This window comes from Canis aureus, chromosome 2 (assembly GCF_053574225.1).
Source record: "Canis aureus isolate CA01 chromosome 2, VMU_Caureus_v.1.0, whole genome shotgun sequence".
NCBI classification, from domain to species: domain Eukaryota; kingdom Metazoa; phylum Chordata; class Mammalia; order Carnivora; family Canidae; genus Canis; species Canis aureus.
The window spans coordinates 51,704,411-51,732,065 of record NC_135612.1 but is presented as its reverse complement, the minus strand read 5'-3'; the positions used below and the strand labels follow the sequence as shown (position 1 = coordinate 51,732,065).

Genomic DNA, 27,655 nt, shown 5'->3' with positions numbered 1-27,655 from the left:
GAAAAGGAGCATAGGGCAGGGTATAAGAGAGACCTGATGCCAAGCTTCTACTGTGTTTTCCCATTGGAGCTCTGCAAACAGTGCTTGCTTTTCTCAGCTATGATATATGGTGACATGTAGCCCAAGGCCCCTGCCATAAATCATGTTGCTGGCATAGGCTATTCGACATGGCACATGTTTCCCAGATAAACAGAGATGTGGTCTTATCAGGTAGGGCACTCCAAAGGCTTGACGTTTACCTCTCAGGGGCCAGTAAAGGGCTTCATCTTTCTTTGGGCAAGGTTGATCATTTACTGAACAAATAGGCTATCAGAAAAATTGCAAAGATGGGATGCCTAGGCAGCTCAGTTGGTTAAGCAGCTGACTCTTGGTTTTGGCTCAAGTCATGATCTCAGGGTTGTGAGATTGAGCCCTGTATCGGGCTCCATGTTCAGTGGGGAGTCTGCTTGGGGTTCTCTCTCTCTCAGTAAACAAATGAATGAACAAACAAATAACATCTTAGGAAAAAAAGAAAAATTGCAAAGTAGAGAGAAATGTGACTTTAGTGAATGATGGATATAAAAAAAGGGAGTGGATATAACAGAAAAAGAAATAGCTCTCCAAGAACTCCAGTGAGCTTGGAAATTGAGGCATAAGGGGCAGCAAGTGGGAAGCCCAGAAAGTTCTTCATTATTTAACTAAATCAGAACTAGCATTTATTGTGACTGTAACTAAAGATATTAAATCAAATTATAAATCAGTTATGAAGGATGCTATTACAAAGACTGTATGTATATTAGTTGACTGGGGAGGCTCTGGTGGCCTTGCCTGTTGCTCTATCCTACCATCCCTGTTGACCTATTTGGAAGAGTTGAATCAGCCTCTTTCAAGTTTTACCGGGGTCTCCTATTTCTCACTAGCAACCTCCTCCTACCCATTCTGTTTCTAGCTCCCACTCCACCATGTGCTATTACACATGCATGGGCACACAGAAACACACACGTGTTCACACATACTTATATACATACCTACAATCTCACTTGGGACACTGCCTAGATTGGCTGTATTCACACTGGCTAATCTTTCTGCAAAATACTGATGGGAGTCCCTTTGACCTAAGATAGGCTTCCTGATATCAAATGCTACTTTCTTCATTGAACCTGCACCCAATTCATCTTCAAATAAAATCTCTCTGGGTCTTTTTTTTTTAAGATTTTAGTTATTTATTCATGAGAATATACAGAGAGGAGAGAGAGAGAGAGAGAGAGAGAGGCAGAGACACAGGCAGAGGGAGAAGCAGGCTCCATGCTGGGAGCCCGATGTGGGACTCGATCCCAGGACTCCAGGATCACGCCCTGGGCTGAAGGCGGCGCTAAACCACTGAGTGACCCGGGCTGCCCTCTCTGGGTCTTGTCTATAGCAAATATCACTTACCTTTTCGACTTCCCAGCTGGGTGTTTCGTATGTTGTTGGAGCTTAATAAATATGAAATGGTTTGAATAACGGATTATCACCATTTATCAGAAACAGCTTTTCCTATCTTTCATTCCTCCCTTAAAAAGAAGGGGCTGCCATCCAGTTCTGCTAGATTCTCCTAGCAAAAAAAGTAAAGTCCCTGGAGATAATAAACAGTTCCAGGAGCCTCAGCCCTCACATGCCAGCTTCCCTTTTTGTGAGAGTAGAGAAGAATAGAGAAGCAGCCCACTAATTCAGCAGTGATACAACATTTCCTTTTGCAATGTCCTTGATCTTATTTTGCAGTGATTCCTCAAGATCAATTTAAAGCAATGTGATTCGTTTGGTTGCCTCTATGCACATTGAGAAGGGAAATTATTTGAAACCTCTCTTCTTTGCCCTACTCCTCCTTTGGTACTCATGGCCACCCAGACCCACACACCCCCTCCAGGGGATTCTTTTTACCAGTCCGGTTTACACTTGATGTGTGCACTTCATGGGCCCCTCTGCCTTGGCATTGTTTCATGGTACCCAACTTTCCAAACACTTTGACATCCATTGTTCTCAGTGAACAATGCCTTAGTAAGGCAGAGAAGGCAGGTGTATCATCACCATCAACATCATTTTTATTAATCTCAATCACTTTACAGTTATGAAACCTGAGACCTAAGTAATTGAAATGAATTAAACAGGATAAAATTAACATTCACACTTCTGATCTAAACTTTTTCATCATCTGTTGCATTGGTCATTAATGTAGAAGTCAGGGATGACAAATATGTGGCTTCCTTGTTGCTGCTTCCACTCAGGTACCCACTGTAGGTATACCAGTTCTCTTGCTCCTTCCTAAAGAGCTTAGAATAGCTTAGGAACACTTGGAATAACACTAGGCAGTCACTACCCATTGAACAATGTTGGCAAGTGAATTAACACACAATTGCCAATCTTGGCTAAGGTAGCAACTTCCCAAATGGGACTGGGAGAGAAAATTCCTGCAGAGAAAAGGCCTTTGATATTTCATGAAATGACTCTTCGTTGGAAGAGTTTCAGAAGCAAATGCAAGGGAACTAATTTTAATGTGAGCCTGTGATTTGCCAGACTGCGTTCATCCTCATGACAAGTTGTAGAGAGAGAGCATGCAATGTCATTTCCAATTGTCTGCTGAGGAAACTGAGTCTTGACATTTAAGTCACTTTTCCGAACACACAATAGTGCAAGAGACAGGGTTAGATTCAATAACTGAGGTAGAAGCTCTGCCATAGATCTGCCCTCACCCTCCTCCGAGCCCTCCAGCTGAACTTCTTTTCATCTTATTGTAATAGCATGCTTCTCAACATTAAAAAAAAAAAAAAAAAAAAAAAAAAGAATCTTCTAGAAAAACTAAGGGGCAGAGAATGGAGATAAGCACAGGAATAGTGCCAAGCTTTGCTATATGTGATCTCGTGTATAAAGGTATGAATTCAGCATTAAGCCATTTCTTTTCACTGACTGTGCATGTTTAAGTATTATTCTGCACAAGTATGTAAAATTTAAAACCCATTCCTCAATTCTCTATTTCCTTCAAGATACCCATGCATGTGTGTATAACCAGTTTTTTTTCTTTGCTGCTCTGCAGTAAGTGGCTCGGCATCAATGATTGTGTCAGAAGGAGGAGGAATATAAAAGAATATGAAAGGCTCTATCAGCTAGGCAGTATTGACTGAACACTTTTTGTTTATCTTTCATTGTTCTAGGCACCATGGGGACCACAGAGAGAGTAAGACGGGTTGCTCCTCTCTGAGACATTATAATGAGCTCGATTTCAAAGGCCTTAATATCTGATAGAAAAATTAATATCTGCCTCAGGAAAGTAATAGAATCACAAAAGTGAGGATTTGAATGTGACCTTATGTTACTCGCCTCTGTCTCTGTCACCCACAGGTGTAGATGAGACTGTGCTTACATAGCCCTACCAGCAGGAGGCACACATCATCTCTCTGTTACTTCTACCCTGTGGTTGGATTTTTGTCCTCAGGGCAACACTGTAAACCTCTTTTCCTTCTCATGAGAGCTCCAGATACATTAGAGGGCAGCTGCTGTTTCTTTCCTTAGCTGCTTCTTTTCCCATCAGGATCACCACTCTTCCTTCAACATTTCTGCAGCCATGGACAGAGCCTTCGCCACCTCTTATTTGGATTCCTCCTGGTTAGCCAGAGTGCTCCTTGAATGTTACTGGAAGAAGCAAGCACAGTGCTTTAGGGGTGACTGACCTGGAAAGAAAATGCAGGGCCATTTATTATGAGCTCTGTACATTGTGCCTCTTCCCATGCAGACTGAGCTGTTAATATTTTAGCAGCTGCATAATGCTATTGGCTCCTACTAAACACATACTTCTTAAGCTCCATCAAATCATTTTCTTAGGAATGGATGTCATGGTAAAGGCACATTAGGACAATTTTTAAAGTATTTTAAAGGAGTTAGTCATGAGACTCGAGTGCTAATTCTGATTCCACTGCTGTTTGGCTGTGGATCCTTGGGGAAGCGCCTACCTTTTTCTGAGCTTCAAGTTAACATCCCTGTCAAATGAGGCAGTTGAACTAGATGATTTTTTTCAAGTTCCTTATGTTACTAAATTTCTCAGTCTAGGCGATTTAATCTTCTAAGACAGCAATTGGTTTTTTGAAACTACATGCAGAATTTCACATTTGTCCCATTTATTCCAGTGTCTTTTGGCCCGGAGTTCCAGACTTTCAAGATCTTTTTGAATTATAGCCCTGTAACTGGGTGCATTAGCTTTTGTGCATTTCAATATTTCATGGTAACAGATCAGCCGTTTAATAAGCTCTTTTAGAATATTGCCTGACCAACTTCCTTCCTGACCCTGGTCCTGCTCAGCCTTGATTCTTCAACTCCATCCAGTCCTTACTACTGACTCTCCCAACTTTATGAGCTGACAGTTTCCAGAATCCATGTTTTGCTGCTTTGGGGAAATTAGGATTAAAATTATGTCTGCAGTCTGCAAGCAGCGTTCCTCTCCACTCTTCTCTGTTCCTCAGAGACTGCTATCAGATGTACAAATTCTTTTAGCATGTGTGATGGACATTTTGATTTCATCTGTCCCGCATTTCACCTTTTCTTATTTTTGAAGAACTCTCCTATTCCACATGCTATTGGTAGATTGCAGTAACACAGCTCCCACAATGGAAGCCAAAGGAGAGAGCTCCCTTCTCTTAGCATCGTCCAGCAGGAAGCCAGTGTAGAGGAACAGGACCTAGGCTTGGCTAATCAGATATTTCCGTCTAGGACTTTGTTTTTGGAGAAGGTGATGCAAAGATGAAGGGATGTTTAGGGTGAATTCCCAGCAGCTGCAGGGTGCTTTCATCAAGGTGGCCCCAATTGTCTCTAATTTGAGAATGTGTTTAGCAAATGGTTTCTCCTGTAACTCACATGTTATAGTCTCTGCCTGCTAAGTGTCGAGAGTCCTGTCCATTTCTAAGCCTGGATCTTCATTCTCTCAGGTTTATGAAATTACTCATATTTCCAATATAATTTTTTAATAATTAAGATTGCTAAAGATTATAACCATGGTTTCAGCAACAAGCTCTGAGAAAAATAACCCTATAGACACAGTATATTATAATTATTGCCACAACATTGCCTCCTGAGGTCATTTCTTTCTGGAGAGATTTATAGGTACAGAACTCTGCCTTTATTTGCCATATCCCTTAGCCATGGACATCTGACCTGTTCTTCCTGTGTTTCCTGGTCTTGCTTAGACTAGGAATCCCCTACTCATCTCTGTTTTTTTCTTCCCATTCCCCAATTTTTGGACTGGTACACTTCTCCCTCTCTGTACTGTGACTTGTTTTGATAAAAATTCTTCCAGATTCTTTGTTCTGTTGCTCAGTTACTTTGCTTTCCCAGTAACAAGGATGTCACAACTCTCCATTTGACCCAGACAAAGTCTCCTTCTGATACTTTCTTCCTTTGGCAACATCAGCAAGTTACATGGCTTTAAATATTAACCCTTAAAAAAATAAATATTAACCCCTTGACAGCAACTTCCAAATTTACATTCTGTAACTGTGCATTCCAGACTCCTATTTCCAACACCCTACTTGACATTTATAATTAGATATAGGCCTCTCAAACCTGATATATTGAAAGTTAAGCTCATGAGCCCTAATCTAGCTCCCAGCACAGCTGCCTCTATAATGATTACTCTGTCCTTCCATTTTCTTAGGCCAGACACTTTGGGATTATCTTTGTTTGTTTTTGTTCTCCTACACCCCACATCTAATAATCTCTGGAAATTTTGTTGGCTAGACCTCTGAAATACACCCATAATCTAATTTCTAAACTTAGTATGATACTCTCTTGAAATATTATTAGACTTATTTCAAAAGTTCGACAACTTGATTATAAATTTACTTGGCAAAATAAGTAAGCAAGACAAGTTTCTCAGAAAAAAAGGAACAATAAGGAGTAGCTCAACAAGATATTAAAACATGTTATAAAGCCTCTACAATTAAAACAATGGGGTTTGCTGCATGAATAGCATAAAAGAACAATAAAATAGAATAGAAAATCCAGAAATAGACACTATTGAAAATAATACATTTTTATGCAGTGAAATCAACACCTCAAATCAATAGGACAGAGAAACACAGGCTGGAATGAACAGAGATAGAAGATATACATTTTGGAATATGCCTTATTTTGTATGCTTGATATCAGAACTAAAAATGTTCTACATAAATATAAATTAAAACCAAACCAAAATTATAGTAAAACCATTCTTAAAATTCAAAAGCAAAATAAAATAAGTGAACCTAAAAATGCATCACATTTTAGCATTTTTTGATATAAATGTACCAACTGGAATTATTTAAAATGGTTTTAAAGCAGACAATATGCGTGCTGCACCCAGAGTACAAAATACAGCTGCAAAAAAATCTCAAAAATCTTAAATTGCTTCCAGTAATCATATTACTAGTAATACTATTGTACTGTTATTTTAAAACAAATGCACACACTTTTGCTCATATAATAAAATGATGAACTTGGAACACCTCATTGTACCAGAAAGCAGAGAAGCTATCAAAGATTGCTAGGATAATATTAAAAGGAGACAAGACCCAGGCTGAAGATGCTTTTTTAAACTGAACACTGAACTTTCAGAATCAAAAAGAATAATCAGAGTTCTACCTTGAGGAATATGTGGTAGATGCACTTTTCCCTATTATGTTAAATGCAATTAAAAAAACTGGACATTGTGTATAAAACACACATAAAAAGGCTCCAGAAGGTGGAGAGAAGGTAGACTGACTGGAGACCTCAAAATCAAAGGAATAGCACTGTGTTAAGTTCTGTGGGAATTTTTGTTTGTTTTTGGTGTTTGTTTGTTTTGGTCTCATATATTCCTCTCCCAGATTCAAGTCGGTAGCTTGAAAATTCCAATGAGTGCAGGGGAAAAAAGTCCCCTCTCCCCCACCAAAACTTCTTTCCTCTAGTCAAAGGACCAGGAAAAAGGCAGCCTAGAAATATGGAAAACTTTTTTTTTTCTTCATTTTTTATCTTCTTTAAGTAGGCCCCATGTCCAATGTGGAGCCCAATGTGAGGCTTGAAGTCATGACCCTGAGATCAAGACCTGAGCCAAGATTAAGACTTAGGTGCTTGGAATGCCTGGGTGGCTCAATGTTGAGCTTCTGCCTTCAGCTCAAGGCATGATCAAGTCCCACATTGGACTCCATGCAGGGAGCCTGCTTCTCTCTCTGCCTATGTCTCTACTTCTCTTTTTGTGTCTCTCATGAGTAAATAAATAATTAAAAAAAAAAAGAATTAGGTGCTCAACCAAGTCACCCAGGTGTCCCTAGAAACATAAAAAACTTTTAAACAATAATGGTTGTATAGCACTCGAATACCATAGAAAAAATGTGGTTCTATCTTCACTCACATCAGCAAAGGCATATGGGGAGCCTACACTTGCCCAACTACCCACTGGAATAGTGGCAGAGAAGGTCCAATAAAAGAACTAGTACGTTCATACCAGGTGGAAATGAAACCTCCCTACTTGTGCAGCATCAGTTGAAAGGACTGATGCTGATAGAGAGACTAGACTTCCACCCCCAGCTGTTAGCAACAAGGTCTCACTTTCTGTTCACTACAGTTGTCAGAGGATGTTTATCAGAGAGTCAGGACTTTCACCACAGTCCAGTGGTAATGAGGTCAGCCTTGCTCCTAACCCATAAAGTTAGTGGATGTCCCATGAGGAACACTTCTTCCCTCCATTGCATGTCATTGGAGGCCCAGTGGGGATTCAAATGTGCCATATCTTTCCAGAAGTAATCAGAAGCTCTTCTTGTGTGTCAATAGAGGCAGAGTGGGGGACCTGAACTCCTATACCCACATAGCAGTAATGAGAAACCACGAAGAGAAGATAGAATTTTAGAAAATTAACAGTGTTTGAGAGACCTGAGACTATAACAAATGATCTAACATTCATGTCCCTGGAATTCCAGACAAAGAGGAGAGAAAAAAAAAAAAAAAAAAAAAAAAAGATGAGACTGAAAAGAAAATTCTTGAAGAAATGGAGGCTGAACACTTCTCAAATTTGGTAAGGGACATAAATCTACAGATTCAAGATACTTCCTGGTTTTTAAAACATTAAATCCACACTAAGACATATCTCAATCAAACTTCTGAACACTAAATGCAAATGATTGCACAAAAAATCTTAAAAAGTCTATAAAAAACTCCTGGAACTGATAGAGTTCATCAAAGTCACAAGATACAAGATAAACATAAAATTTAACTGTATTTCTATATACTTGTAATGAATACCCAGACACCAAAGCTGAAAATTCAAGTCCATTTAGTATTGCTAAAAAAAGAAAGAATACTTAGATGTGAATCTAACAAAATATATACTAGTATACAGTATGGTGAAAAATATGAGTTGGTAAAAGGAATAAAAAGAGATCTAAATAAATGAAGAGATACTATGTTCATAGATTGAATGTCTCTACAGAGTAAAGATATCTATCTTTCCTAAACTGATATACAAATTTAACACAAATACCATTAAGATTTGATGAAGCTTTTTGTATCTATAGACACAATTATTCCAAAGTCTATATGGAAGTAAAAGGAATAGAAAAGCTAAAATAGTTTTGTAAAATAAAATGAGAACAACATGAGATAAATGGGTCTACCCAGGTTCAAGACTTATTATATAGCCACAGTAATTAAATCTGTGTGATATAAGTGGAGGAACAGACACATGGACTATGGAACAGTATAGAAAATATAGAAATATACCCACACAAAAATTCCCAATTTGTTTCTGACAGTGGTGTAAAAGTAATACCATGGTGGTCAAATTACTTTTCCAACAAATGGTCCTGGAGCAATTTAGATATCTGTAGGCAAAACCGCCAAACAAATCAACCTATACCTCACACATTATACAAAATTAACTTAAAATGGATCATGGACCTAACTGCAAAATGTCAAGCTTTTGATTTTAGTGGTTGCCTGAGTTTCAGGAGGGAGTAGGAGGGAAGTGGGTGTGGCTATAAAAGGCCAAACACAAGGGATTCTTGTGGTGATTGAAATATTTTTCATCCTAACTGTATCAGTGTCAATGTTCTGATTGAGATATTTTTGCAATCTTGACTGACTATAGTAATTTCATTGAGGAAAACTTAGTGAATAATATGTGGGATCTCTCTGTATTACTTCTTACAGCTACCTATGAATTTCCAATTATCTAAAAAAGTTTAATTTAAAAAGAATAAGTATGAAAATGTATTGAAAAAGACCAAATATCTTAAATCCATGAATTCAAAATAATACAAAACACAAATTGTATTGGTCACTTTTGGAGGACGCTAGGAAAATAACTCATTATTGTGACAACTGGAAAATAAAGCAGATAAACAAACATCCTTCTGCATTTTCTGTTTAAATTATATCTCAAATCAAACATTTGATAAGGAAAATTTTCTCTTTTAGAATTTTAAATAAAATGGGCAAAAGAGGAACGCTATTGCATAATCACTAGTTTGAAACCCTAAATGAAATCATGGATCAATGCAATACTTCTGATGTCTACTCAGAGCATCAAGTGTACAGCTACAGAAAGATCCATGATGGCTCAGGGTGACAACATCTAAACTGCTGCTCAGTTTTACCATTAAAAAAAGAAAAACTCAAGCATCAAGTGCCTCTGATGAAGGTACGCATCACCATCAATGAAGTATTTCTGCAAAAAATAATTAAACAGAATCTGAACAAGGAACTAATTTCAATTGCCAGTTTATGTGACATCTAAGGGATGAATAAAGAAGCCACATGATGCATTCAGCAAGATCTAGTATGTGGGGAAATCTACAGTACTAACAAGTTAGTTTCTTTAAAAATAAATTTAAGGAAAGTACAGAAGGGGATGAGAAATCTCTAGGCTTTAAAACCTTAGGAGACATCAAAGAAATGCATGAAGGTATGGCCCTTATTTGAGCACTGTCTCCTTAAAGAAAATTGTAAAAACAAAAATTATGAGATAGTGGCATACATTTGATCACTGATTAGATATCTGATTTTGCTAAGGAATTATTTTAAATGTTTTAGATGTAAAATGGCAGTGTGGTTATGATTTTAACAAGTCTAACTTTAAGTGATACCTACTGAATTATTTATGGATCAGTATTTGCTTCTCGCTAATTCAGTGGGAGCAGGGGGAAAAGACTGGGTGATATAAAAAGTGAGATATGCCATGAGCTGAAGTTATTTGATGAGTTCTCACCATTCGTATGTTTGAAATTTTTTTCTAGTAAAATATGAAGATCTGTCCAGGAGTCCTTATTTCTCACTTGCTCCATTGCTAACTGCCTGGTCCAATCTATCAACCATTTCTAATGTGGAGCACTATGGTATAATCCTGATGGATACCCTGGCTTCTACTCTTGCTTTATTTCCATCTTTTTCTGTAGCCATGGTAAGCTCATTAACTCCCAAGCTAAATCCTGCGGAGGAGGTACACACAGAGTTCTGCCAGGACCTCCTCCTAGGTTAATGCTATGCCACCACCATCCAAGTGGGAGGCCCATGGCCTCTTTGTTCAGCTGCCCACACCAGACACAGTATCCAAATCTCCATTGTTTGTAGTATTTCGGAGAGTATTCACTCAGATTTATCCCCCTACACAGTGTCCCCATGGGGTTGTTGTACACATGTTTTATGTTTCTCCTTGCTCACACGCCCTCCTGTCCATGTTTTTATGCTTGGTCTTTTGCAGTTGGAGATTGCCAGAGAGCTCCCTGTGACAGTACATGTCTTTCCTTAGCAGCATTTCCTTTCATTGGAATTGTCCATAATTGTAGTATAATTTTGCTTTTCAGGAATTTCCCATCTAATGTCAGCCATGTACCCTCTTGGATTCTTATTATTTCTTTGAGTTCTGTGACATCTCAAACTCAAGGAAAACAATTTAATATTTTCTGAACATCCACTATAGTCTAGGCACCATGCTAGGTTGGTCTTACTTATAATTTCATTTCATTCAAACAGTAGTGCTAATAGTGAACACATTCATTTGCATCTCCTTTAGAAATAAGGAAAATGAAATTCAGAGAATTCCAGTACATGTTTGAAGGTCATGTATAGATCAGTCAGTGGAATCGGAATCCAAATTTCAGCACCAAGATGCAAACTGTTAAGTGGTAAACTTGAAAAACATATTCCTTTCTATTAAAAAAATAAGATCACAGAGTCACCTTTTATTGCTGGATCTTCCACATAATCAAGCAGGTTTCCCCATGAGGCAGTCCAGAATAATAATTTCTCTGTTTTCTCCATCCCTACTATCTCTGTGTTTCTTCTGAGAGAAGCAGCCATTAACAAGACAGATTTGGGCTTCTAGCAGCTCTTGGATAGTTAGAATTCCTCCTTAATCCTTTATATATATGTGACACTGTATATCAAGAAGGAACCAGCCGTACCTTTGGATTGAGACTGGGGAAGAGTATAGAGTTTTTGTGCACTATTGAATCTGTTCTTCCTCATTTTAAAATAGAATGTAAGCCTCTCTCACAAGATATCCATATCTGTTTCATGAATATCTGCTCTGTTGGCATACCTCATAGATGCCTAGTCTCACCACCTCTTGGATGAGAGCAGACCTACATCTCAATTCCCAGTTAATTTTAATTTTGAAACAGATATCTTAAGGGTGACATCTTTACACCTAGGTAATGGTAAGACTGTGAGGTTCAGAAAATCTTAATTCAGTGATAGGTAGCTAAGGTTTGTGAAGCACATGGTAGATATGACAGATACAACCATAAGTACTTTTTTTTTTATCAATTATTTTATTTGACCGACACAACAACCTAAAAGAACCTATTACAATAAGATGAAGAGCTGGAGGGCTGGGGGAGCCAGGTGATGTTCACAGTGTTGCCTAGCTCATGAGTAGTGAAGTTATGATTCAGATCCTTGCCATCCGGGAAGCCAAGGGATTCTGTGGTTCCAGAAGCGAAGCTCTTCACCATCACTCTGCTCTGCATGTCCCAGCTGTATTACCAGTCTGAGCCATGAGGAAGTCACTGAGCTGCCTTGATACCCTAAAGTGAAGAAGTGAGCAATTGTCTCATCAGCAGCGAACATGAAAACTCTCAGCACACGGACTGTTCTTTATAAGCATAATGGATTACTATTGCATGGAATTGGCACTACCAATAATAACATTACCAATAACTGCCAATAATAACATTTATTTGAGATACTATAGAGATCACCTTTATTTTTAGCATTTCATATCTCAGTTAATTATCACATAAACTGTAAGGAGAAGATAGTATTATTTTTATAATTTTAGAGATAAGGAAAACAGATGAAAAGAGTATACATAATATGATATAATATAGAAAACTATGTGCAAAAATACATTTACTTTCTGAATGTGATATTCCTGATCATAAACCTTTAGAGAACCCCTAGTGGAAGCAAATAGTGTTGACTCTTCCTTCATGCTTGGATGATGCTGTCTGCTCATTATTTCATTCTTTCTAAGAGGGTCATAGCAGCAGGTGAGAGAATGAGAGTGACAGGTGCCTCTTCCTCTACCCACCTGCCAATCCACAAAGCTCTGTATGACCACATACAATTGTCTCTTAAAACATCAGACACTTGCACTGACATCTCTCCAGGAAGCTTTTCAACCATTGTCAGAGTTTGCTTTCGGTGACAGGACATAATAGACTCGGGGTTTCATTAAGGGTTAGAGCACTCTGAAAAATGTGCAGACTTTTGTTTGAGCAAGAGGGATCTCAGACAAGAGGTAGGATTTACTTGGTCAATGAAACAGTTTAGAAGACTTCCAGAATCGAGGGTTTGTCTTTATTTTTTTTCCCCTTTCTGCCCTGAAGAAATTCTCTTAGGCATTAAAGGGTCTGGAAGGATGAGCAGTAAAGGATGGTCTGGGACACAGGCTAACTCATGCAGGTAGGGATCCAGACGTTGGTATAAAGCTTGATGGTCTCCCTGAGGAAGGGGTCTGCTCAAGGTCAGTAGCTTGGGATGATTAAGAGAAAGGTAACTTCTCTCTAACATCCCTAAGTGCATATGGCCCAAGAAGGGTTTCCAGTTTTCTGGTGAGACCTTGTAACATCTCAGATCCTCTTGAAGGCAAGGCAAGTGAGAAAGTAGGGAAGCTTTGGTATCTGTCTGTGAAAGTCAGGTCCATGGGGATGACATAGTTTGAAGGGTAAATGCATCTGCATTTATGGAAAGTGAACATTTTTCATTGTAAGGAAAACACAAATGACACCTTCTATTTAGGGTCGGGCAATGCTTTTCTCTTGCTTTGATATTTTCATCTTATAACTCATACTCTTTCATTCAGGCATTCAGTAACTCAATAAACTTCCGTGTGAACACTTGTCTGAGTACCTCATCCAGATTAGGGGCTCCCCTTCCGTAATTGCTGTAGTTTGTATGAGTCTTTATTATAGTCCTCTTCACCATTGATGGTTTACCTGCTTCCCTGCCCCTAGGACCTTGAAACAACATAGAAGGCTTCTTTTATTATATATTTCAAGCACCTAGCCATCCCATATCAGTGGTCACATGGGGGCCCGGATGGCAATTTTCTGGCAGGGAGACTCCTGGTATGGTATCAAGTGGACAGTGGGCATCGCTAAGGGGTTGCCTCACCAAAAATTGGAGAAGGAGATACTGAAAGGCAGAGAGAGACAGAGATAGAAACTGCAGAGAAAACACAGCAGAAGGCAGAGGGACAGAGCAAGGAAGAAAGAGAGAGAGGATGCTTTTTCTTTCATTTTTACCTTTTCTGCAATTGGCTCTCTAGCCTGCTCTGGACCACTTTTTTCCTTCTCAGCCATGCAAAATATTTGACTACCTAGGAATAAAACATCAAAACCAAACTTGTAATGAGATGTAGGAAACATTGATGGGATGCTAGAAGCATTCTGGATGTTGTTGTGAGCATGGGGGCGGGGGGGCTGGATTGGGGCAGAGACAATCAGGAGGTAGCAAGGCCCAGCTGCATGCAGCTATTGCATCTGATGGCCATGTGATGATAGTCACTCAATCATTACTTGTATCAGTAAAATGATTATTGATATCAACCAGGCAAGATGAGAAGGGGCGATGGAAGCCAGAGAAGACCTGCTTTCAGCAGGTAATGAGACAATAGTTAGGTTTAATAAGAACAAATTGTCTTAGAATTACTAAGAATTAGCAAATCTAATTAGGTTTGTCTCTCTGATCCTTGGAACTCTGGACTGTCACTCAAAGCTGAGTGCTTTTCTCTCCAGGAGGCAAAAACCTCCCCTAGTCCCTCCTGTCTGCTGTCTGTACTCTGAGCCTGGCTTTGGGCAGAGACACACACATGGCCCCTTCCAGTACTTTCTTCTTCTTCCACAACTCCCTGCAAACTCACATCCAGGGCACTACTTCTTACTATTCTTCACACAATTCTCGAAACTGCAGGAAACAGCACATGACTATATACTGTCTGAGCTCGCTCCCTAAATATTTTATGCACAGTGAAAACCATTCAAGGGTGGATGCCTGTTTGAAGGGATTTTGTTTGCCCTGCAATGGCATGCTGCATGCTCCGTGGACAAGGGCCGAGGGGCTGACACAGCAGGCAGGAAGGGGCTGGCTCCAGCTCGGTCCTCATTCTCATGTCTCCGTTTTCCATCCTGCAGTAGCTCTGCATTGTGTGCCTTTTTGCAGGACAGATGGGCTTTCATTTCCAGAAAGATGGTGGCAGGAAATGAAAACCTGTCACCAATCACCGCAACTTGTGTGGCGTGGCCTGGGTAAACATGGGCGCAGTTGCTCATGGTTACCAAGCAAGAGAGATGAGAACAACCACCAGACGTCAGGGAATTCTGGTGGAATGAAATATCTGAGACTTTCTATTGGAATGAAAATACAGGGACAACCCAGAAATTAGCCCCTTGCTGGTGATTCTAGGCCTTGAGAGCCTCTCCCCTAGAGGGGACACTCTGGTTGACAAGCAAGGGTCTATATGGTTACAATGAGATTTATTAATGTCAATAGTAAGTAGTAGTAGCATTAATACTTATAATTATTTGTGGGATAGGCAATTATTGCAGACTAAATGTTTGTACCCCCCTGAATTTCATATGTTGAAATTGTACCTTCCCAACATTATGGTATTAGGACATGGGGCTTCTGGAAGGTGATTAGGAGTAGGAAAGGTCATGGAGGTGAAGCCCTTATGAACAAGATTAGTGCCCTTGTAAGATTTGAAGGAGAGCTTGCTTCCTCTCTGCTCTTAACCATGTGAGAACACAAATAGAAAATGTCAGTCTGCAGCCCACACAAGGGTCCATCAGAACCTGATCATGCTGGCACCCTGATCTCTGACTTCCCAGCCTCCAGGCCTTTAGGAAGTAAATTTCCACTATTTAGAGGCTCCCCAGTGTAGGTGCTTTGTGCTAGCATCCAGAAGGATGACAGCGGGCATTACTAAGCCCTTGTTCTCACAGTACTGGGGTCATCACTCTGTATGTAGTGTCTTTGTTCTTCCTCATCACAAACCTATGAGTTATTATTTTCATTTTATGGACATGAAAGAAAGTTCAGAAAACGTCATCCATTTGTCCAGTGACTTGGGAAGCAGTGGTGTGGTCCTCTGCAAACCGAAAACATGCCCTTCCAGTTCCCATATCTGGGGAAACAGGAAAGCCAGAGGTGAAAATGGCAAAAGTCAGGATAGTTGAGTTGACACTAGGAGAGTTTTCCCCAGGGAGGTTTTTGTTGTTGTTGTTGTTGTTGTTTTTTCTCCCCAGGGAGGTTTATGTAGAAAGTGAGTTTATTTTTTTAATTATTATTTTATTTTTTTTTATTTTTTATTATTATTTTTTAAATGTGTTTAATGTCTGGGGTGGTATGCAAATAATAGCGACTGTACCTCTACCACATGCCAGGGTTTGAGAAAGTTATTACTAAACATATATTGTCCAGGTAAACAGAATCTACACGTTTGTGAAGAGGTACTTTTATTTCCCATATGGGAATCAGAGAAAACTAGACTTGTGAGGTTATGCACTGCACCCTGGATCAGGCTGCTGCAGAGTCAGACCGGGATTCTGTGCTCAGGGTTCATCCCTGGCCATCCTGCTAAGCCGGCTCTGAAGATCTCCATGCTGATGCTTTTCCAGTGCTCAGCCTCCCACATGAATTGAAATTCCTAAGAGTGACTGCCCTGGCTTTCTTGGCTTCCTTATGTCACCATCTCCAGCTTCATTTCCTTAGCTCTGCCTTTCATTTCCTTCAGGGGCAGTGCCCTGAAAAGCAGCTTCTATGTGCCTTTGCTTCTTTGTCCTAATTTGCATAAGGATTATGCTGCCACTTGCACCATCTCTCTGGAGTCTTTAATGCTCTTACCTGTCAGTGGGCTGCTCTATGGGGATGTAGGCCTCCTAGGGGAATGGTAGCTCATCTTATCAGAGCAATACTGCCTGCCTTGTGGAGAGGTCAATGGCAGTGCATTTTAGCTGAACTGGTCATTTCTTGAATAAACCAATGGACTGACATTAGAATTAGATGATTCTTGAATTCTCCAGGCCTCGGACATGTGTATCAGGTCACTAAGAGTCTCCTATTTAGCCAGAGCCATCTTTGGGTTGCCCACACCAAACCTGGCAATCTGGGTAGTCATGTGATGGACAAACACAGAGATGCAAAGTTGCTTAAGTATTTGTTGAATGCCTGATCTGCCTTGGGCCTTGGGCTAGGCTGTCCTTGGTGAGTGACTAAGGGTGAGTGGTTTCTGAGACAATAAGCAGAAAGCATGATTTGTTCCTTGACTTCCCCTTATGGAAAGATAGATAATGAGAAGACTGTACCATATCTTATAAGAAAATAGCAGAATATTCCATATAGTAATCCATTTTCCCAATATGATGATTTCCACATTGACCACCAAAATAAAGTCCTCATTAAAAGAGCAGGATTGACCTCTTAGGAAGGATTAAAACACCCCCAACACACACACATGCACATACACATAGACACATATACATCTATGCATACTTATTACCCCATACATGTGAACATATATAGCACACACATGTGTACACATACATACGTGCAAGTGCACACAGGCATACACATGTATGTAGATACACATATAACTGTATATACATATAGACACACATACACACCCACTTGAACACATGCTCACATAGGTACACATGAAATTCCAAAGAGCTGTTTTGTCTGTGTGCTCCAATAGAAGACATTACTGGAAGATGAAGAACATACTGGGCACTTAATAATTATTTGTTGAATGAAGAAGTGAAACCAAAAATGTGATGCATTGAGAGTAACATCCACTTGTGAGTAAACATGCCTGTGTTGGGAATATAGGTGATGCCAGTCGATACAGGTCATTTCTCTGGGTGGATCAGGTGCAGTAGTCCTGACATATATTTTTTCTGTTTCAATTTTCTCATGATGAAAAATTGGCAACTGTAATGGATTCATCTTTGGTAGATATTTCAGAATTCCCATGGCTGGCTTTATACACTTTTGAGAATTCTTTTTTTTTTTGAACATCCTAACATTTCTGAAGGAAATATTTTTCCTTTCTATGAGCTGCAGTGAGCACACACCATTCTGATCTCCCCTTAATGTTACAATAATGAGAAGTTCCCAGAACAAGAACCAGGTAACTAGAAATGGGTTAATATGAGAAGAAATATTGAAGAAATAAGATGAATGAATGAATGCACATAAAACACAGAGACACACACAAATCTTTCTTAGTGGGGAGTGGGCTTGGAGAAACACTGCTCATATTCATGGCTATTTACTACACTTTCTAGTTGCTAAACCTTTACACTTCATAACATCTCTTCCCATCAATACTATTAGCATTATTTTATAGAAGATGAAGAGATTCAGACATAACAATAACTTCCCTTAATCACACAACTACTTAAGTGTCAGATCAGTAGTTGAAACCTATGTCCTGTTCTTTCCTATCACTGGGACTTGCGGACTGTGGCTATTACTTGGTTAGCCATTGATATTTCATTTAGATGTTTTAGGGGCAGTGTTTCTGTCCTCATGGCACCACATTTATGTTTTAGAAGCAAGGAGATGTGTGTACTATCTACCATCTCTTAGAATCTCTACCTTATGGAAGGCAGGGGCTTGGTCTGGGGAACCCCTATATTCTGCCTCTGTTCCACTACTGGGAACCTAGTACAGATCCTGAGAGGGTTGCTGAATAACCATTTTGAATGATAGAAAGAAAGTCACTCAATTGATGGGAAGCCCCTGGTAAAATGTGAATGCAGTTCCCTTAAATTGGATTTAAAAAGTGAATTATTTTCATAGGGATTGCATAGTTTAATAAAAATCTTAGAACAGAGGTAAGGTGATTGGTTGAAGGTGGGCACCAGGGAAAGCCAGAGTTTGGCTTGGAAATGGGGTTAGGATGACATAGAATGGGCTTTGGGGTAGGAAAATGATCTTATGTGAATGTGGCAATAATATGTTATATTCCCATCTCCTCACCGGAGGACATGTGGACACTTTCATAATTCTCCTGCCTCCAAAATAGTAACATGTGCCTTCTTGTTGCTTGAAGGCACTGAGGACAACTGGCATATAAGGCTCCTTCAGTCTTCTAAAAAAGCTGAGGAAGACCTTGGAGAAGTATAGGATGACCATGATCATAACATTACTATGATAGCTCTTAGCTTTAAGAAAATTTTCCATATCAGTGCCTACTTGAATTCATGATTCATAAGAAAGATGCTGCGGTCTACATGTTATTGGGTCAAATGATACATGTCAGTCAAGAAGCATCCTCAAGTGAAATTGATTACTATGCATAGTTTTCAAGCTGAGTACTAAATGCTATGTACTAAGTGATGTATGAAAGGAACCCAAATTAATTAGACAACATTTTATCTACATATAATTTATGAAGGAATGACACTAAATACAAAATCATATAAGAGTCAACTTCCAAAGAAACCTACAGCACTTTCCAAACATGTGGTAGTTGGGGATTTTGTTTTTCTGGATACTGCCTTGAGTAAATTAATCATAGCTAGCAATTGGAGCTTTTCTTCTATTTTTTTTTTTTTTTACAGAGATTTTTCCTAAAACTGTTGCCTTAACAGGATTTTATCTGTATAAAAGCTGAAAGGATAAACAATGTTGTAAGCCAAATTAAATTAATATCTGACATCTGGTGCCCCTAGTATGTGTGCAGAATATCATGCATTCTCTGAGCTATGTGATGATGGGAAGTCTCATGATCTCCATTTTACGGGGGAGAACACTGCAGCCTAGAAGAGGGGATGACCTTAAGTCAGAGAGCAAGAAAAGGAAGGAGCTGCAAAGGAAACCCAAGAATGTCCAAATCTAAACACTCTCTTGTCCCTTGCGATGGTGTTAATCAGCATCTTGTGTGGGACAAGCGGTGAGCTTGAAGTTCGTTGCCTCCTCCCCTTCTTTAAGCAGTTAGTACATGGCTTATCGGGAGTTGGGGATGAGCCATCATCCCATTCTAAGACCATCTCAAAGGTCTGGAGAAACACACAGATCAGACCCTACTGGCTTCTATCCTTCAGAACTCACCAGTCCTAGATGGGAGTTGGGGAAGGACCCTAGCTATGCAAGCCTGCCACATGGGAGACCATGCAGAGCGTCCACTGAGGCTTGGGGTGCTCAGGGAGGTGAAGAGACAGATGGGTAGTGAGAGAGGTCAAAGAAGACCTAGGCAGGTGACACTTATCCAGATCTGAAAAGATGAGTAGAATTTGTAAGTCACCCAGGGTGGGAAGGGTAGTCTGGATGGAAGAGATAACTCATGCCCTGGTGCAGAATTGCAAGAGCATTATGGAGCCACAGTGGCTTGATGGAGCCAGTACAGGGGGCTCAGGGAAGGTAGAGGAGATGTCAGATAAGGGAGAACCTAAGAGGCCAGGCAGACAGGGGCCAGTGAATGACATCCTTGTATTCAACGAGAACAGTCTAATTTCCTCCTGCAGGGATGGAGGGTGCAGACTTAACATGGCTCTTTGCCCTGAGATGCACCATCCACTGGATGCAAATTAATGTTGCCAAATAGTCTCTCTTTTTAAAGCTTTCCTACTCTGGCATGAGACTAAAAGAGAGGCTTGTATAAAGGAGGAGCAAATTGATTCAGGAGCCATGTGCCTGTCTGCCTGGGGCCAAGGATAGCCAGGCTTCTTTCCTCCAAAAGCTGTGTGCTGGCAGTTCTGACAGCCCCTCCGTCACCACGATGGGCATCCAGGGTTCGAGGAGTGAGCAATGAGGGGGCCCGGCACCTGAGACAGAAACACACATACACCCAGGGAAGGTAAATGATTGTACACAGGACATTTATCTCTGAGGTTGTTCCTCCAGCAAAACCAATTACTGGCCTTTTCCTTGTGAACGTGCACCGAGTATCAACTGGTCGGGGTCTGGAGAGAAAAGATGCTGTGATACATCTTTGTGATATTCATGAGTCTGCTGAGAGTTCCAAAATGAGGAGTTTTGTATTTGTGGGCTCCTGCAGATAAGTGGGGGGGGGGGGGGCGGTGCCAAGGGCATTTAAGAGGAGCTCTGGGGAGGAGGGTGTTGAAGTGGTGCTCTTACCCTGGATGCACTTGGGAATTGCAGGCAGAAGCTGCAGTCAGCCTGGGAGAGGATGAAAAACTGATGGTGTGAATTACATGCCCGTCAAAGGACAAGTTCCCAGTCCTTTAGACAGAACCGCAGGAAGTCTTTCTGCTGAGCTCCTGAGCTGCAGGGGAAGGCCACCTGAAATCATCATATTACATTGGAAAGCAGACCCAGATGTCCTAGGGAGCTGCAGGACTCACCTCTACCTCTGCCAGGCAGATGGTACCATGAGATGTGTTCATGGTTCATTTTGCCAGGCTTTGGTGTCACAAAGAACCATCTCTTAGCTGTGCTGTCAAGAGGGAGACTGAGATGGGCATGGAAGCAGCACTGATGCTGTGGCTTCTTGTTGCCTTGTTGTCATTAGAAATTTTCCAGCCGCAGGCCTGGGGATGGTGACAGGGATCTTGTGTCACTACAGGGGCATGGCCCTCCATTCACCACTGCCCTCCCCATATCCCTCAGTTCTCTGTGTGAAGACATCTCCTCCCTTTCTGTCAAGGCAGCTGTGATTTATGGTGTAGTTGCTGTGCTGCCCAAAAGGATCAGCCAAAAAGGACCAGGGGGATCTAAACAGCCAGCCAGAGGAACTCCATTGCAAAGCAGTGTGCCCATGGCAATGTGTCTGCCCCGAGGGGCTGCTTTTTGCTAGTAGGTTCATGGAGACCCCATAGACAAGTGCTGGTTTTGCTTCTGCCCTCACTCCTCTTATGCTCCCAGAGCTGAATAGGGGCAGAGTAGACACAGGCCGAGTGAGGTGGGCAGCAGCAGTGGGTAGGATAGGAAAGATGGGGAGATCACACATCCCATAGTCCCGAGCCACATTTACAACCCTGACCTGCTTTCCAAGGGACTTAGCTACATAAATAAGCAAATATAATAAGCAGATCCACAAAATTGTGTTATAACTGACAAGGGTGTCAGAGACTCTCTCTCCTGGAAGATTGTAAACCAGTAGGTGGCAGACATACTTATGTGACACTTAGAATATTTATTTGTTATTTATTTATTTTCATAGGACAATTTCCCTAAATAGGTAGGCTTCTCTCAGGGCTCCACTGGTCCCATCCAACATCATGTCCCGTTTGCTTTGACCATTTGCATAACCACCCTGGTTCTTGGAAGCATTTGAATGTGTGATCCTTGTTATTGTTCACTTCATTCATGTTACAGATGGAGAAACTAAGGCTCTGGGGGAAGCGGTGTTACATCCAGTCTACATAGGCAGTCTCTGGAAAGGGTCAGCCATGGAACTGGCCTCTTGACATTTCTGTCCACTACTATTTTCTTCACTTAGAGATGCTTTCCAAGTCTTGAAACGACCACATTGCTTTTATTCCAATTTGAGCTTGACCTTAACTACCTTTGTGGTCTCACTGGGTCCTGCCAGGCTGCAGACTTTCTTCCCCTTGCAAAGAGGAAGTAGCGTTGACAAGATACACCCAGCGCCTTCTTTCCTATCTCCTGAAGGTCTAGAGTGATACACAAGTACAATGAGTTGGGAGTGACATTAAGGTGGCCTCCTTTACTCTGAATGCAACTCTTTGTGGCCCTGCCAAATTCCTGCCTACTCTGCTTCTACATTCCTCCATCCCCTGTTTGGCATTACTCAGCTTCCCCTTTTCTGGATGATTCTTCTAATCTCCCAGTCTTGCTCAGTCTATAGTCTATTGAGTAGCTGATATTTCTTCCTGGCTGATTCAGTTCCCAGAAGTGGGGTTTTTGGGGTTCGTGCACTATCCCTAGCCTCTTAGCCACCTTTCTTCCTATTGCTAACCTGTTGTTCTTTTCCCATGGAGTCTAAGTGTGCTTCATCTTTCTTCCCAGAACTTTCTAGATCATACATTTTTAAGAGCAGAAATATGCTTTAAGTATTGCCCCTCATAATTTTCCGTTTATGAGGGTTTTGAAACTTATACTCCAAATGACCTGGAGTGAGACAGGCAGAAGGAGACGACTGTCCTCAGTTTGATGACTCAAGAACATACCCTGCTTTACTACTTCATTGTCAATGTTCATAGTGCTGCTACCTCATGGCCTCCTGAAGGAATTCCCAAACATGCATCAATACATCTATCCATCTGTGCATCTGTCCATCCAATAAATGTTACACTACAAAAATAGTGAGCAAATCACCACCAGTCTTTACCTACATGCATTTCATCTAACTTGGTGGAGGGAGATGGATAATAAGGAAACAAATAAATGGACAAGATAGTTTTTAAGAGGACTACATGCTATGGAGAGGTGTAAAACCCAGGGATGTGAGAGAATGTGATGGGTTTGGGGAGGCTTCTTTAGACTGAATGGTTGAGAAAGGCCTCACTAAGGGGGAGATTTTTGACCTCCTTAAATGTGCAAAGGAATCATATGAAGTTCTGAGGCAGAACACACATGTGCAAGAGCCCTGCAACTGACATTAGTTTGGCAATGTAGGGGAAAGGGAGGAAGGCCAGTGTGTTGAAGCACAATTATAAAGTTGGAGAATGGTAAGGGTTGAGGTCAAGGAGCTAGAGAGGGCCTAGAGCATGGATACCTGATAAAGAATGTGGAATTTTTCTCTAAATGTAATGAGAAGCCGTTAGAGGGTTGTAAACAGGGACGTGATTTGATCTAATTAATGTTTTAAATATATTACCGAGGCTGTAAGATGGAAAGTGGATATCAGGGACATTTGCATTCTTCCTCTTGCTTGCTTTGACAAAGTCAATTGCCATACTGAAGAGGACCACATGGTAAGGAACAGATGGGGACTTCTAGCCAATAGCCAATGAGAAGCAGAGGCCTTCCTTCCAATAGACCACAACAAAGAAGGTTAGCCTCGACCATGTAGATAAGCCCGGACACGGATCCTTCCCCAGTCAAGCCTTCAGATGAGACACCAACCCTGGCAAACAACTTGACCATAGTCTTATGAGACACCCAACTGTTCTGTGCTTAAACTCCTGACCCAGGGCACCCCGGGTGGCTCAGCAGTTTAGCGCTGCCTTCAGCCCAGGGCCTGATCCTGGAGTCCCAGTATCGAGTCCCACGTCAGGCTCCCTGCATGAAGACTGCTTCTCTCTCTGCCTGTGTTTCCACCTCTCTCTCTCTCTCTCCCTCTCTCTCTCTCTGTGTCTCTAATGGATAAATAAAATCTTAAAAAAAAAAAACCCAAACTCCTGACTCAAAGGAACTATGAGATAAGAAATGTGTGGGGTTTGAAGTTTGTGTGACTAAATTTGTGACAATCTGTTATGAACCAGCATATGAGCAATACATGTTTGTGTGACTAGTTAACTCTGGATGTTAGAAACCAATCTAAATGGGCATCTAGTCAAAAGCAATAGTAAGATCTGGAATATTGGGAGGATCACACTCTCAGAATGAATATTGATGAATTCTTTTAGTGATCAGAGTAGAATTAGTCTTTATGGACACAATTCAAGTTTAAATCTATCAGTAGTACATAAGAATTGAGTCAGAGGTTATGTTTTACTTAAGGTCAGTCCCCCTGAATTCTTTTTTTTATAATTTTATTTATTTATTCATGAGAGGCACAAAGAGAGACTCAGAGACATAGGCAGAGGGAGGAACAGGCTCCCTGTGGGGAGCCTGATGCAGGACTTGATCCCAAGACCCTGGGATCACAACCTGAGCCAAAGGCAGACACTCAACCACTAAGCCACCAGGTGCCCCAGTTCCCACGAATTCTTATTACTATATTCATTATGTCAGTGATTCTTTTGAAGGGCCTACATCCAAGGATAAAGCACTGTTAATACTAAAAGTATAAACTGCTCAATCTGCCACTGATATTGAAAGACTTCAAAGCTTTGGAGGCCGCATTCATAAAATCCTGGCTGTAAGATATGTGGGAGCTTTTTTTGGAATAGGGTCGTGGAAACAATGAGGGACTTAATTTTAGGGTTAAAGGTTCTGGACCCACCTCTGATGTGTGTGGGGGCAGGGATTTCCCCACAACACCAAGTAATTTTCCAACATGAGCTGTGTGTCCTACAATTCAACTCAATTATGACACTGTCTACCTAGAGACAGTACCAGATTCCACAGGGTAAGACAAATACATCCCCCTCACCTTCAAATGCCAGTCACTGACCCAGGTTGTTACTGTGCTTCTGAACAACTGGCTCCATTTTGAAGATTCCCACTTCTGGGATTCAATTAAATTACCAGAGAACTTCACAGAGCTCTCAAAACATTTGCTCACTAGATTACTGTTTTCTTACCAAGGATATGAAAGGAGACAAATAAATAACCAGGTGAAGATAGATATAGGACAAGGTCCCAAACAAGGGAGTCTGTTTGTGTGAAATTTGAGGCTAGGCATGGTGGCATAAGGCAATGTTCTGGTTTCTCCAATCTGGAAGCTCTTCAAATCCCCTCCTTTTGGGTTCTTGTAGAGGCTTCACATTTGGGTGTGACATCATTGGCCACTGCTAATTGATTCAACCTCCAGCCTCCTCTTTCCTCCCAGAAATTAGGGGGGCAGGACTTAAATTTCCACCCCACTATTTATGGTTGGTTCCCCTAGGAACTGGCACCCATCCTTAGGTGCTTCCAAAGTTCACCTCATGAACATAAACCCACTTGTTTTGTAAAGGAGCTTGTTATGGATAACGAGATACGCATTCACCTTTAAGGCTCTGAAATGATTTCAAGGAACTGCGTATAAGATGCCGAATTGTCTTGCATGCATTTGCCTTTTCAGGTCCCCAAATAACCATGTAGGGCTGAGTTCTGTACCACAGAACTTCAGTTTTCAGAGGCTTAATAGAATAAATATTCATTTTCTTTCTTGTGTAAACTTTTCAATGCCCATGTACCAGTGTGGCACCTGAGCACATTTCAACAGTGACTCAAGGATCCAACCTTCTTTCTTTTTAGGACACTGTCACCTTTGGTACCATGTGACCTCCATGATTGCCAGAGATGAAGAGAGTATGGGAAAGACTTACTTATGCATTTCATCCTGGAAGTGACATGGGTTAGCATCAGTCACATGAGGCCCCCTATATGCAAGGCAGGCTGAGAAATGGAGCCCCTTCTTGGCAGTTACTCCTCAGCCATAGTTCTACATGGGGAAGGAGGCAGTCTTTCAGGGTCCCTTAACGTACCTGTCTTGGGTTTCCACTGAGAAAACTGAGGTTCCAAGAAGTTTCTCAAGATGTTGCTCTGAGAAACTGAACCAACATTGTAGGTGACAAAGGCAGCACTAGAACACTGAGGACAAAACTGTCAAAAATATGATGTGACAGCTTTCTTAAGGACTTTGGTCTTCCAATTCCCAGGCAGATCTCGTTACAGAGAGGGGCTCTCAAGTCTGAATGACTTGGTCTCAGGCTTGATGCCTCCACTTACTAACTGCATGATGGTGGGCAAGTTCCTTTTCTCCTCTGCTTGGTTTTCTCATTTATAGAGTGGACACCACGATCATATCCACATCAAATGCTTTTTGTGAGAATTAAGGACTCCTTTCATGTGGAAAGCTTCGGTTGGTACTTGGCACATGGTCAGCACCAAGTGTGACCTATTGCTGTTGTTGCTGTTGTGATCTCTGGGTTCTGTTCTGGGTCCATCTGCCTCAGCCTCGGAGCCCTGCGTGCTGCCATCTCATCCTTATACACGATATACTGCTGTGCTCTACCCATCCTAAAAACACAGCTTCCTTCCTACTTTCCGAGCTCTAGGCCACTAGTTTCCCTCTCCCTGGGAATATTTATAATATTTAGCGACCTGGTTGACCAACCTCTATCTTCTCTCTGGAAGAGAGTGGTATCTTGAGCCATAATTATCTCATCATCTTAACACTCTTGCTCTGGCTTCCACACAACAAAGATTGTTCTCACTAGGTCTGTTTCTGAAATAATTATACAGGATTGTTGCATAATCTGCATATATTTTATTCTACAAGTGCCTGAGTTTTAAGCACAATCAAACCAATACCTCAACTTATTGAAATGGTAAAATACATTGGGATTCAGGCATACCTGAGGATAATTAGAACTAGCAAATCCAATTTGTTCCAAGGAATTCAGGTTAATAAAAAGAAAAGATTGTCTTCTTTTGAGTGCTAATCCAGTGGCTGTTTATGAGGGTAATGGGCAGCATACACTTTACTTGCTCCCTTCACCTTGCCTGGGTAGAGAAGGCCTAATGTTGAACTTTCAAATGTTAAAGAGGTCATTCATAATTAACTTGCATGCTAGGAATTTTCCAAGTGAATGTCACATGCTTCCAGGGTCACTGACCTACTCCCCTATATCTACATACCCCTTGGAACACAATGGCCCAGCCACAAAATGGACACCACAGGGCCATGCAGTAACATTTACACGTGATATCCCTTGCTATGGGGCATTGCATGCCATCCATTGTTGGCTCACAACACTGGGCCATTGTGGGTTATGCACAGAGCCCACTTCCTGGTTTCAAAGGTCAATTCCGAATGACACTGGACCCTCTTCCCAAATTCAAGGACTCACAAACACCATGTCACTCACATGCCTAATAAAGTACAGGGTCTAGGCTCTCATTCCAGTGCTCTTTCTCGTAACCCAAGTTTTCTTCCTTACTGTGTAGTTCTAGTAATACTTTTTCATGTTTCTGTGTGTAGCATGCAGAATCCTTAAAACTTTAGTGCTAGAAGTGGCATTACAAATCACCTTGCCCAAATTCCCCATCCTGAGAAAGGAGATGCTCTAGTTTCCTTTATGAATTAATTGGAAAAATGAAACATCCTCTCATATCATCATGACATAAAAGGCAGCCCTAAAGCAAATCACCAAATATGATTTGACAGTTGTGTTTTGGGAGAGCCGTTTAGTACTATATCTCAAAATAGGCAAAGGTACCTGTATGTTGACTTGGTAATTAAACTTCTAGAATTTTCCCTACACCCTACATCATCTTTCATAATAGTGAAAAAACCTGATAGCTATCCTAATGTCCCTCATTATGGCAATGGTTAAATAAATTATGGCACATCCTTGCAATGACATATTCTCCAGCTATTGACGAAATAAAGTTA

General features: G+C 41.0%; 1 long non-coding RNA gene across 1 annotated transcript in view; it reads right to left on the bottom strand.

Annotated features, from left to right (window-relative positions):
- Positions 1 to 13,759: 13,759 nt before the first annotated feature.
- The window catches only part of LOC144290699 (uncharacterized), a 70,676-nt gene continuing 56,780 nt past the window's right edge, over positions 13,760 to 27,655 (bottom strand). Inside the window, exon 3 of the long non-coding RNA XR_013358268.1 lies at positions 13,760 to 13,834. This is a non-coding gene — a long non-coding RNA (uncharacterized LOC144290699). The remainder of the gene's footprint in view (positions 13,835 to 27,655) is intronic.